Source organism: Cynocephalus volans, chromosome 7 (genome assembly GCF_027409185.1).
Source record: "Cynocephalus volans isolate mCynVol1 chromosome 7, mCynVol1.pri, whole genome shotgun sequence".
Taxonomy (NCBI): domain Eukaryota; kingdom Metazoa; phylum Chordata; class Mammalia; order Dermoptera; family Cynocephalidae; genus Cynocephalus; species Cynocephalus volans.
This window is the reverse complement of record NC_084466.1, coordinates 51,468,579-51,482,844: the sequence shown is the minus strand read 5'-3', so window position 1 is coordinate 51,482,844 and position 14,266 is coordinate 51,468,579. Positions and strand designations below refer to the sequence as shown.

The window sequence follows — 14,266 nt, the reverse complement described above, 5'->3', positions numbered from 1 at the left end:
ACTTTATGATTTCATTGACTCCCTTCAATAAGTAAGATACCTCTAAGTATAAAGATTTTTAAAGGAAGATGAGGAAGTACTCAATATAGTTCTTAGGTGTAGATTACTAAAGAGTAGCAGAGATGCTATTTTAACTAAGGAATTTTTAAGAACATATTTAAAAAAGTAGTGATTACTGATAGATGGGAGGACTTGCTCTCACCTTTTCATGATTGAGCTGATGTGATCAATTACTAATTTCATTCATGTTTTAGTGCTTTTTCCAAATCAATATGTGAATGAAGCTGTATTTAAAGCACTCATTTAATAAGTAGATATTTATTAAGCAAGGTTTTTTTCCCTCCAAAATCTGAATTTTCTTTTTCAGAAAATATTTTATAAGTGCCCTTTCTGGTAAATATTTTTCTTTGATTTGAAAGTTGCTGTTTTAATGTGTTCATTTCTTTATATTAGTCTTTATATCACTTTTCATCTCCTTACTTAGATGAGGGTTTTTCAAAAAGTTTGTGGAAAAATAGAACTAAAAGACAAAATGAATCTTTCCTTGAACTTTTTAAAGTACCCTTGTATCTACTGTTACCCTCTGCTATCTGCTATAGTCTGGCTTGTGCTTCTTCCATACTACTGAAATGCTTTTGATAACCTACCAATGACCTTCCAGTTGTGAGATACTTTTTAGGCCTTTACTTAGTGACCTCTTTGCTAGATTGGACGGTATTCATCAACCTTGAAATTCTGAATATTCTTGAGATTCACTGTTTCTCATCTTCCCTAACACTGCAGAATTCTGTTCTCTTCATCCTTTTCTGATCATTCATTTGCTGTCTTTATCCTTATCCCACTCTTTCCTGCCTTTTCTTACCTTCCTGTTGGTATTAACAAGATTCTTTCTTTGGTCTACTTTCTCTTTCTTCTTATTTTAACTGATTGGCCTCATTTGCTTTCACTTTTTAAACTAATTTCTATGTGCTGGTGATTCCTAAATCTGCCTAAGCCTGTACTTCAAAAGGCAGCCTTGTATATGAAACACTTGCTATATACTGTTTGAGCTAGGAATCACACAGGCACCTTAAACTCCGCATGCCTCTGTGTTTCCCTTCCTGTCTCCCAAATTCTTTCTTCTCTTTACACTCTACTTAGAGGTGGTACAGGCATCTCACTAGTCACATGTGAGTCATTTTTGACTCTTCCCATTCTCTCATATTTAAACTAAGAATTAGTACTGCCAGTTTTATCTTCTAAATATTTTTCTGCTTCAGGCCTTCATTCTTGGGAACACATTAGTGACTTCCTGATCGGTCTTCTTGCTTCTTGCAAATACTTCTTTTCTATAGCTGTTAGAATGAGTTATCTAAAAAGGTTGTCTAACCTTTATATCTCTTGTCACCTGAAGTATAAAGTCTGTCTTTCTTACAAAGATCTGCATGGCGTCTTGTTCTCTCTGGCGTCTTTTCTTTCTTTCTTTTTTAAAAAAATTTTAATTTACACATGTATTTGTACATACTTATGGGATACAATATGATATTTTGATACATATATATGTTGTATAGTAATTGGGTCAGGGTAGTTAATTTATCAGTTATCTCATGCATTTATCATTTAATGTGGCAAAAACATTCAAAAGTCTCTGGTCTCCTTTCTTGCTTCTACCTCCCTTGTAGTTCATGCTCTGACAATATCGACTTGCTTTTTGGCCTCTTATGTATGTAGTATATGAGGGTACTTCAGTTTGTGGAAAAATAGAATTAAAAGATAATATGAATCTTTCCATGAACTTTTTAAAGACCCCTCATACTGTGTCCTGCCATTGTACCATTTCTCATCTTGTCCTTTCCATCTGGAATGCTTTTCTTTATTTAAATTAGTTAATTCTTGCTTACCATTTTAAAACATAGCCATCACCTGTTATAAGAAGTCTTCTCTGATGGGAAATGTCTTTCCTCTGATCTCCTTTAATATTCTCTCCCTAGCTCATTATGCCATAATTATATATATGTCTGTTTCCTCAACTGAACCAAGCTTCACTGAGATTGATCTTATTTGAGGTACCATGTTCTTTTCATCTTTGAATTCCAAGGACTAGCACAATGTTTGTCACAGAATAGGGACTCAACCAATCTTTATTGAATAAATAAATAGGACTTTTCTTTTTTAATTATGGCATAATTAACATACCTTAAAACACATAGCTTTTAGGTGTTTTGTACCATAGATTTTGATGGTTGTGTACACTTATGTGACCACCATCCTCAGGAGATACAGAATGTTTCCATTTCCCAATGATATTTTCTCTTGCTCTGTCCCTTCCACTGGTCTATGCCCATAAGTCATCTTTTTCTAATATTTGTCATCATGGATTGATTTTTCTGTAATTGGACATCATAAAAATGGAAACCTTTTTCTTTTGACTTCTTAGAAGCTTAATACAATTCTTTTGATATTCACTCATGTTCTTGTCTGTTATCAGTGGTTTGTTCTTTTTTATTGTTGAGTAGTATTCCATATTTGAGTATGTCACAGTTTGTTTAGTCATTCTCCTATTGATAGACATTTTGGATTGTTTACAGTTTCTGGTTATTATGAAAAAGACTGTGAACATTCTTGTATAAGTATTTTTTTGTGGGCATGTGTTTTTATTTCTCCTGGATAATATTTAGGAATGGAATTGCGAGACCATAGGGCAGATTTATGTTTAAGTTTATAAGAAATAGCCAAAGCTTTATTTCCAAAGTGACTATGACATTTAATACACCAATCAACAATGTATGAGAGATCTGTTTTCTCTGCCTCCTCTCTGATATTCATTGTTTTCAGTTCTTTTGATTTTAGTCATTCATGCTGGTGTGAAATGGTATCTCTTGATTTTAATGTATATTTTTTCTTGATGACTAAAGATATTGAGCATCTTTTCATGTGCTTATTGGCCATTTGTATATCTTCTTTTATGAAGTATCTACTTGAGTCTTTGCCTATTAAAAAAATTGGATTCTTGGGCTTTTTCATGTTGATTTGTAGATTTGTTTATATGTTCTAGATAAGAGTCTTGACAGCTGCATATGCTGTGAATGTTTTTTCCAGTCTGTGGTTTTTCTATTTATTTTATTAATTCCTAGTATATAAAGAACTCTTTAAAATTAAGGGACAAAACACCAAAAACTTGATAGAAAAAGGGAAAAAGATATGCAAGGGCAGTTTGCATACACACATGAGATAAAAATGGTCCTCAAACATATAAAAAATTGTTCATACTCATAATTAGAGAAATGCAAATTAAAATGACATTGAGATTTCCTTTCTCAACTGCAAGGGTGGCAAAAATTTTAAAAATATGACAATACATTCTGTAGGCAAGGTTGTGATGAAACACCCCCTCATATGTTGCTGATGTGAATTTAACTGTTTGTCTTAGTTTGGACTGCTATAAAATACCATAGACTAGGTAGCTTAAACAATAGAAATTTATACCTGTAGTTCAGGAGGCTGGAAAGTACAAGATCAAGGTGATTGCAGATTTGATTCCTGGTGTGGGCCCTCTTTATGGGTTGCAAATGGCTGCCTTATTGTATCCTCACCTGGCAGAGAGCAGAGAGAGAGAGGAAGCAAGCTCTGTGTGTCTAATGACACTAATCCCATCATGAGGGCTCCACCCTCATGACCTAATTACCTCCCAAGGGCCCCATCTACAAATACCATCACATTGGGTATTAGGTTTTCAACATATGAGTTTTGGGGAGACATAAGCTGCCTCTCCCTAGCCTGCTTTGATGGCCTGGAATGGCTTGGAATGCTTTCTCCTAGTTCTCCTGAGAGCCTTAAACCTTTGTTTGTTAACTTGAATGGCTTGAGTACCTCACGGGACTTCCCTCAATTCTCTCTTTTAGTAATTGAAAGTCTGGAGTGTTTAAGTCATTATTTAGTATAATTATTGATATGGCTGGTTTTAATCTCTCACTTTATTTTCTATTTATCCCATTAGTTCTTTGTGTCTTCTTTTGGTGAAGCATGTGTCTTTTTAGTATTCTGTTTTATGTCTCGTATTGACTTTTAGTTGTAACTCTTTACGTTATTTTTTAATGGTTACTCTTCTAGAGATTATAGTGTGAATCTTTAAGTCCTCACAGTTTACCTTCAAATAATGATATTTCATGAACATTGTAAGGATTGTACAACAATGTAATCATATTTATCCCTGCCTGCTCATTGTCCTTTTTTCTATATTTACCTACATATTTCCCCTATTAGATGTTTTTAATACTTTCCTTCAGATCTGTGGTTTCATCTTGTATCATTTTGCTTAAGACTGAATAACTTCCTTTGGCATTTCTTGTATTGTGTGTCTGCTAGAGATGAATTCTATCAGCTTTTTTTTGATCTAAGAATCTCTTTATTTCATTTTCCTTTTTGAAGGATATTTTCTCTAATTATGAATTTATAGGTTGAATGTTTTCTTCTTTCAGCACGTAGTAGATGTTTCATTTTCTCCTGAAATGAATTGTTCCTGATGGGAAGTTAGTGAATTCTTATACTTTTTCCTCAGTATGTAATATGTCTTCAGTCTCTCACTGATGTTAGGATTTGTTCTTTATCATTTTTTCCCCCAGCAGTTTGAATACAATGTGCTTTGCTATAGTTTCTTTGTATGTTTTCACTGTGGGGTTTGTTGAGCTTTTTGCATCTTTAGGTTGGTTTCTTTCATGAATTTTGGAAATTAGGCAGGTATTATCTTATGTGTTTCTTATGCCCTTTGTTCTCTTCTATTTCTTTATGTGACTCTAATGAAACTTCATTGTTAGATTCTGTTATCTTGGATTTTCCATTCTATTAACTTTCTACTTTGTTTCATTTTTTAATTAGCTACTTCCTTTTTACTTCAAGTTCAATAAGCCTTTCCTCTTTTATGTTGTCTGCTGTAAAGACTGTCTTTTGAATTCTTTATTTTGACTTTCCGTTTTTCAGTTATTAGCATTTAAATTTTTTATAGTTTCCATATCTTTTGAAATTCTTCATCTCTTCCTGCTTATTGTACAGTTCTTCCGTGAGATCTTTCACATGCATGTTATGTGCCTGTCAGTTTCAACTGGGAAACTGAGTCTGAATCTGCTTCTATTGAGTATTTCTTTTCTTAGTTATTGTTATATGTATTTTTGCTTTATGGAATGCCATGCAATTTTATTTTATGTCAGACATTTTGTTTGAAAGAACTGTAGAGACTGAAATGAATAATACTAGTTTCTATGCCCTTCGTCTAGGTCTTGTGGGGAGAGGGCTGAGTCAATCAGTTTGTGGTTATTGTGGGTTTTTTTTTTTTTTTTCAGTTTAGTTTGATTTAGGTCACCACTGGTTTCAGGTGCTTTGATGGTGGGGTCACAATTTTCCCTTCAGCATCAGGTGGCATCTAAGCACTGGCAGATTCCATAGATTTGCTCTTGCTTCACAGCTAAGCTGCCAGCTTTTGGAACTGTGGATCTATTTCTCTCTATTTTACTATCCAACTGCCAGGTTCAGGGTTCATGTTCTGTTTTCTGTGCCTCAAGAGATCTCTTTCAGCACTGCTGCCTGTTTTCCTCTGGAAACCATGCGGTGGTTTCTCTCAGCTCTCCTGAGAACCTTTATTCAGCCTTTGATTGCTGAAATCCTGGCATGCCTAGAGGGGCTTTTCTCAGTACAGTTTCACTTCTGTTTTTGGTAGTTGAGAACTTGGAGTACCTGGAAATGCAGGAGCAGGGAACATGGGGGGAGATGAGGAATTCTTTCTTCTCTCCTGGTCTGGCCATAGTCATTTTTGTAGCTGAAAGCCTGAGGTGCTCAAAGGGTACTTTTCAGACCCTCTGCCCTGGACTTGGCTCTCTGTAGCTGAAAGCCTAGAGTGCCTCTAATGGATTTCTCTCTGTTTTTTTCCCCGATTCCAGTTTTTGGCATACAACACCTGAGCACTTCATGAAGATCCACATAGTTACAGACTTGTTTGTGGCTGGAAATCCTTGAGATTCTAATCTGTCAAGCCAGACTATATGTGGCTGTAAAAAGTGTGTTAAGCCTGGCTGATTTTTCCTTACTCACAATGTGGTAGATGCCTCTTCCTTTAACAGGGATGGAATAGCTGTGAGTCTCTTCTGTGAAGGACTCATCACTTTCTAGAGTTTAGTTCAAATAAGTTTCTTTGTATCCTTAGCTCTCTGATGGGTTTAAAAATCTTTGATTTTGTAGCTTATCTAGTCGTTATGGTTATATGGTTGAGAGTGGTCATCTCTTGCTGCTTTGTAGAACTCCACGTTTTTCTTCTTAAAATTTCTAATTTTTTAGAGGTTTCTGTCTTAATAGTGAAAAAAACCAAAACAAAACATAGAACTCAAATTATCTTTCTCTTGGTCTTTTAAATTGCCCTTAAAATTTTTTTATATACTGTGATTTTTGTACACTTGAGGTAGAATTTTGACTGTGTTTACTCTTAATTTGAAATAATAAAATGTTGCTAATTGCTAATATCACTGAGAAGAGGTTATTTTGAATATATCTCTTGATCATTATGACATGGAACTTTTGAGTGGGAAACTGTGTAGTCATGCAGTCCAGTACCTTTGTTTTACCAATGGGAATATGCCTTTATGTTCTGGCTGGCCATAATGAGATTGAGTGTGCTTCCTAGTTATCTGTAGCCATTGTATTTTCATTTGTCTTCTAATGCAGTGTTTTTATACCTTAGATTTCTACTTTATAATTTTTAGTCTGTTGTGGTTATTTTATTTTTTCACTTTAATTTGAATTTTAAAATGTTTCAGAAGAGAGATTATTTCTCTGAGTTGCTAATTACTTATGTTTGTTTCCTCTGTAACATAAATTGGATATACATATAAATGGATTAAATGTAAGTGTTACATTGACATTAACTAAAACTATTGATAATATTGTGGGTGTAGTGGGTTATTTAATTAAAGTGTAGATTAGTAGTCATGAATTTCCCTTTAAATTGTTTTATGCAGCAGAATATATTTTTTTTAATAAAGTTTGTACATTGATGATAATCTTTGAGATACGGGATTCCAATGCAAATAATTTAATTTCTTTTAATTATAAAAACAAGCTAGCCTTTTATTCAGATATGTAACAAGTAATTAGGAATGAATGGCCACTTGTTCAGTTAGGAATAGGTGCCAGTGTATGTTTTGTTTAGTATTTTTCTTACTGATTGGAAAGTGGAAAAAAGTTTAGGTTGCTGAGAGATACTAATCTTTTCTAATTGGGAAAATGCTAAATTCATGGGATTAATGCATAAGAGGATGTTTCAGTTAGCACATTTTCACAGTTAAAAGCTTAATTTTATTAAATGTAATATAATACTAACATTTTATTTATTTTTAACAAAATACAGGCTCACTAAGTCTTTCTTCACGCTTTTCTAAGAAATGTTGATACAGTTATAAGTGGTCTTAGATAACTAGGGTCTTTTGTTCCTTTTACAAAGAACTCTACAGTCTGCACAATTTTTTTTTTCTTGTATCTGACATAAAATAGTTATGGGATTTACAATTTTCTTCTGGTTTCCTTTAGTTTTCAGCTAGCTATGCTCTATTTCCTTCTGCCTCAGTTTCTTTACGCTATGAAGAAGGTTATGATTACAAAACCAGTACATTGAGAGCTCTATTGTTCCTAAGGCAGGTTAATAGAACAATGTTTAGCACTTCTAGCCACCCTTTTACCAAGCTTATCATTTCTCTTAAATACTGTTCTGCCGTTTACTAACTGTATAACTTTGAGCACGTTAACTAATCTGAATTTTTTTATATATAAAATGAGAGTAAAACAGCACTTTCTTCATAGAGTTATTGTGAGGATTAAATGAAATAATACTTCTCAAATGCTGAGAGTGATATCTGGCATTTAAAGGCACAATAAATGTGCAATTATCATTGTCATCATAATCCCCACCCCGCCATCATTCTCTTCTGTCCACTCTGACAATCACCATCATAGTCTACACACTCCTTCTTAATACTTTGCATTTAAACTTGTGACTGGTGCTTTTATCTCCAAGTTTTTTCTCATCCATCTGGTTTATTTACACTTTCCAGACTCATCTACCTAAAATAGAACTTTTAATTACACTGCCCAGTTCAAGAATATTTCCACATTGTTCATAGGGTCAAACTTCACTGTTATTTAAATAATTCATTTTGCCTATTCAAAATTTGTAGTAAGTCTTTCATTAGATAATTGTGGAGTAAATTGAATCAATGTCCCCATTATAGCACTTATAAAATTAGATTACAGTGAAATTTCAGTATTTTAGTGGTTGGTGATACTGTTCTGTTTTCATTTATGTAAATACTGATTTTTTCTTGTAAGAGATAGTTGCTGTTTTTTAAAAAAGAAACTTAGAATTTCTATACAGTAATATATATTTATAGTTAAAAAAATGAAATGATACTGAAGGACATAATGAAATGACATAGTCCCTGCTCTAACCATATCTTTATCCTTTCTCTAATCTTACTTTTTAAATGTTTCTGGTGATTATCTTCCTCTTCCAAAATAATATGCTTTTACCAGGCTGTCTTGATTTTATAAATTTTAATTTAGCTTTGTTCTATTACTTATTTGCCATTCCTAATAAATACTATTATTTTTATTAGCCGATTATTTGCATTACCTCTTATCTGAATTTTTACAGTGCCACGGCAGATATGTACATTCTGTCATGCAACTATAGTTAAATATTCCATTTCTTTCCTACTGGTTGACACTATAATCACAATTAAACTTACAGTGTTTCTGTTATTATGACTAAATTTTCTTTATAGAAAATCATGTAAATAAGCTCTGATTTCATTTTCTTTCTTATATAGCTTTTTTGTATTTCCTGAGTTTCTAATTGCCATTTTTTTTTTGTTGTTGTTTTTATATTGCCTGCTTTTATCATATCCTTTCGTTCTTTTAAGGTAGTGGTTCTCAACTGGTGACAAGTTTCCCACCCTCCCTAGTAGGGACATTTGGTTATGTTTGGAGACATTTTTGGTTGTCATAACTTGGAGCGTGCTACTGGTTCTAATGAATGTTGCTAAACATCCTACAGTGTATAGGACAGCTCTCTACAGCAAAAGAGTTACCCAACCCAAATGTCAACGTAGCAAGATTGAGAAAAGAAGTTATCAAATATGTGAAATTCCCTGTTCTCTTTGGCTTTTTCCCCCAGGACACCTCCCTTTGAAGTGCTCCCTTGTTCCAATCTGAAGTGATTGTTCTTTAGTCCTACTGTGCATCTGCTTTAGGGATTTCAATTTATTACTTTCTTGGGTTAGATCCATTTTCTGTTTCCTTTTTCTTTCTTAGTTGATTTCATTCCTTGTTAGATGATACCATTGATGGATTTTGGATGTGGCCGGGGCCATTGTGTACAGAATAAGCACCAGCACAAAACAGCCGCTGGCCTCATCTTCCACTCCAGCACCAAGCCCCTTCCCCCTTCCCTTTACGAGAAGCCTCCTGACTTAGAAACACCTTTCCGGCTTCTGCATCTGCGGAGTTCTCCACCCAGTTACATCAACCTAATGGTCCCTCCCCTGTACATTTCGCGGCCAACTCTGGCAAACTCATTGTTGCTGCGTCCACCATTCTCAGGGCAGCCCAGGGCTGTCCTCCATTTTGAGTACAGCCTGGCAGATTTCTTTCTTTAATAAAGCTTGAACAGTACCAGCATCTCGGCTCACTTTCTTTCAATCATCATGTAATTTAATTTCCTCTTAATGGGTGAATAAAAGTAAATTTCTGAACCAGCCCATGTCTGGAACTATTCTTATTTTGCCCTCACACCTGAGTGATATTTTGGATAGTGTGGTGCTATGGCAAATGTCAGACTCCTGCCAACGTCACCAATTGCCGAGCTCCTTTATCTGCCCGTAATACTGCCGAGTGGGCCATTTGTCGAGCTAGGGCAGGGTCTGGAGCTCACAGATCCCTTGAGCCCGTTCTACAGACTGGGTCACAAGACTTTCACACGCCAGGCCGGGTCACAAGCCCTTCATACGCCAGGCCGGGTCACCAGACCCCTCACACGCAAGTCTGTGAGCGAGGTAACTGGCAAGCAGGTCCTTGGAAAACGTAGGTTGGAGAGCATGGCTGCTTATGTGGTGGCGGCTGCTTATGTGGTGGCGGCCGCTCTCGGCAGTAAAACTCCAGCGTATCATGGTGCTGCGCAGGCCACCAACTCCGCCCACACACAACGTATTCACAGCAAATGCTCGGCAAGATTCTGAACATCTGAGGGGCCCTGACCATTTTCCTGTATTTTCCCACCAGATAGCCATAGAATTACAAGAGGAATTTAAGTTTTTAGAATTTTCTCTCTATGTCCTTCTGAAAATTCACAATTATGTGTCTGGGTATTTTTTCCCTGTTGGGAACTTTCTTTTTTTATTATGATTTTTGAATATATCATCACTCGTTTCCTATTTCAGCTTTGGGAAATTCTCTTACTTTTTTTTGTTAATTTCTTTTACTGTTTTCTCTTTTTAGAACCATTATTAGATGGTTCTAATTATTTTAAAATAATTATTTTAGGTTCTCTTATTTACTTTTGGTAATAAAGTACAGAGATTAATTTAACAAATAATAGTGTTTCAGATACCTAGAATTGACCGTTATTCATATTATGTACCTTGGTTATTTTCTTTTTTTCTTCTAATAAAAAAGATTACAGATAGAAATTCCCTTTGACTCACATCTTTAGGCCCATCTCTTTCTTTTCCTTTCCAGAGGTATTCATATTATAATTTTTGCATGTATTCTTTAAGTCATTAACAAATACGTTTCTCTTTATGAGGATTCTTCAAAAAGTTAGTGGAAAATAGAATTAAAAAATAATATGAATCTTTCATGAACTTTTTCAAGTAGCCTCATATGTGTACATAAATAATATGTAGGATTGGGGCTGGCTGGTTTGCTCAGTTAGAGTAGGGTATTATAACACCAAGGTCAAGGGTTTGGGTCCTCTTTTACTGGCTAGCCACTAAAAACAATTTCTCTCTCTCTCTCTCTGTGTGTGTGTGTGTGTGTGTGTGTGTGTGTGTGTGTGTGTGTGTGTGTGTGTGTAGGATTGTTCAGTGAATAATTTAAGATTAAGATTTTATATTTAAGTATTTCACAGCTTACTTTTTCCCCTCAATGTGATGTCTCTCCCCTCTATATATGCTGGTATATGTAGATCTAAATGTAAGGTCCCTGAGGACAGGGGCTTTGTCTTGCTCATTGTGGAATCGCTATCACCTAGAACAGTATTTGGCATATGCTTGTATTATCCACTCAATGTGTATTTCTTAAGTGAATTAATATAGTTTATTTTTAATTGCTGGGTAGTAGTCAAGTATATGAATATACTACATATCACATTTTATTTATTCACTTCCCTACAGATTGACAATTAAGGTTGTTTCTAATTTCCATGCCTCTTAATTCAAACAGTGTTGCAGGACATCTTTATACATGTCTTCTTGTACATGTGTTTGGAATTTTATTAAGACTGCTTACCTACAGTTGTAATTGCCTTGTTGGTAGGATATTGTGAAACATATATTTAGTCTTCCTTCCTTTTCTTGGCATAGGAAGGCTAAAATCCTTGGAATCTTCACAGCGATAAATGTCTTTTTGTATCCTAATGAGTTGGCTGGCAACTCCTAGGTAACTTCAGGATTGGGGCTGGTCAACAGAAAGACCAAGGCAGGATTAGAGGGCTGGGATTTTCACGCCCTACCACCCCCTCCAGCTTCCAGATAGCCGGATAGGGTCCCAGGGTGGTGAATAAGAACACATCCACATAGCAGGAGGGTGGCATAACCCAGCCCTGCAGGACTTCAGAAGCTCCCATGCTCAGGACACTTCCAGTTCTGGCCCTATATATCTTTTTATCTGGCTATTTATTTGTATCCTTTAAAATGTCCATTGTAATAAACTGGTAAATGTGTTTACCTGAGTTCTGTGAGCCTCTAGCAAATTAACTGAACCCAGGGAGGGGGCTGTGGGAACCCATCAGAATTACAGGTAAAATAATGAGGGGCTTGTGATTGGCATCATAAGTGGGGCTCAGTCTTGTGGGACAGAGCCCTCAACCTGTGGGATCTGACACTACCTGGAGATTGAATTGGAGGGTACCCAGCAGGTGTCCACTACAGAATTGATTATTTGCTTGATGTGTGGAAAAGCTCCCCACACATCTGGTGTCAGAAGCATGTAATGAGAGTATAGTAGAAGAAACTGAGTTTGTTTTCTCTACTCAGACATAAACTCCCCCCTTAAAAAAAAAATAATTTGTTGGGGTAAAATTTACATAACAAAACAAACCATTTTAAAGTGAACCATTCAGTAGTTCTGTTACTTTTTTCTCTTATCCTCATCCTCTTTTTTTTCAAACTTCCTGAAAGATTTTCTTGACTTTTTCCAAACTATTGGGTTTTAATTTCAGTAACTGTTTTTTAATTTCTAGGAACCATCTTTCTTCGTTAATATTTTTCATGGTACCGTGTTTTTCTTTTATCTTCTCTCCCTGAGGAGGGTAATCAGAGATCCTCCCCCATTCTGAATTATTTGTTTTCTCTGGTGACTTTTTTTTCCTGTTTGTTATTCTTGGTCTCCATTTTTCTTACAGGTTTTTCTCAATTACACATGGTATTTGGTTATTCACATTTTTGAACGAGGCAGTAGAAAACCTTTGTATCCCTGGGAGGAGCTTTTAGACTAGGGGCTCTGCTCTGGAATGACCACATGTTCTACTAAATAACTCATGGTAGAACCTGGAAATGCAAGAATGAGGTGGGCTTATTTGTTCTGGGGTACACAGTACCCATACTTACTATCTCGGTTCTTTCCAGAAAGGCTATTCAGTTTCTTTAAAGAAAAACTCTGTGTTTCTTTTCTTTTTTTTGGTGGGCAAATACCTGGCTGCCAGTCTCAGTGTATGCCATTGAGTAGTGGAGGATGAGACAATGTTGACCATTTTTGTCTTCTACCATCTCCCTGCTCCTTTATTCCTCTCCTCTCCCCTTCCTCTTTTGTTATTGAACCGAGAGGAGTTCTTCATCTGCTGCCCAGATGACTAAGAAGTCTCTCATGCCAAAGTCTGCAGTGTTAAAAAGATTAACATTTATTTCCATGGCCATTCAGAGAGCCTGTGGTAGTTAAAGGGAGCTGTAAGACTCTGGACTCCTTGACTACTTAAAACCATAAGCATTTAAAGAGCAAAATCACGAGTGTGGAGGGGTCCCCCAGGAGTCGTGTGAATCTAACTGGTTGGTGGTGAGGTTGGTGAAATTATTTCTGGCATCTGGCTGAGGTTCTCCTTGGCTCCCTTGAATCTGGAGGCCTACAAACTTCAAAGTATGCTTGTAGTTGTTACCTGCAAAGACAACTTGAGATTAGTGTTAAAGATGTTATCCTAAGCTATAAGGCATTTGTTTAAGGAACAAACATCTTGACCCCTAAATCAAGTCTTAGCCTAAAGAACAAACATCCTGACCTCTAAATCAAGTCTTAACTTAAGGAAGTTTGTATTTCATCAGCTCTAATCTTATTTATCATTTACTGAAGTTGTCACTCCTAGGAATCCAGCCCATCCTGCTTGGTCAAGCAGAGTTTCCTTAACTATCTCCCTTCTTCTCCAGCCAAGACCTGCTTTGATTGGGGTCAGGGGAATAGCTAGGAGAGAGAGGGGGTCTGTCCCCTGGTTTCAGTTTTATATATAATCCCACCCTTTATCCATCCTCAACTCTACTGAAAATAGACATTTAAAAAATTCGAAAAGTTTCACCCCAATGATGGCTGAAGCCCTAAACTGAAATGTCATGACTGGAGACTGCCAAATGTTTGAAATACAAGAAAGTGTCAAGGATATCTGGGTTCAACTCTTAGTAAAGAAATTAATAATGGGATACCACACAAGGGCCTGTCCCAGGGCAGGTCTTTTTTTTTTTTTTTTTTCAAAAGATGACTGGTAAGGGGATCTTAACCCTTGACTTGGTGTTGTCGGTACCATGCTCACCCAGTGAGCTAACCGGCCATCCCTATATGGGATCTGATCCCGCGCCCTTGGTGTTATCAGCACCACACTCTCCCGAGTGAGCCATGGGCTGGCCCTTTTTTTTTTTTTTTTTTTTTCCAGGGCAGGTTGAAAATTCAACTGGGAAAAGAATCAAACTGAATGAAAGATACTTAAGGCCTTTATAATTTGGTTCCAAATTTTCATATAGGCCTAATTTTACTTATTTATAAGGGGTGATTTAGT

General features: G+C 36.0%; 1 protein-coding gene across 2 annotated transcripts in view; it reads left to right on the top strand.

The window, feature by feature from the left end:
• The window catches only part of TDRD3 (tudor domain containing 3), a 178,221-nt gene that overhangs the window by 16,590 nt on the left and 147,365 nt on the right, over nt 1-14,266 (top strand). The window lies entirely within an intron of this gene.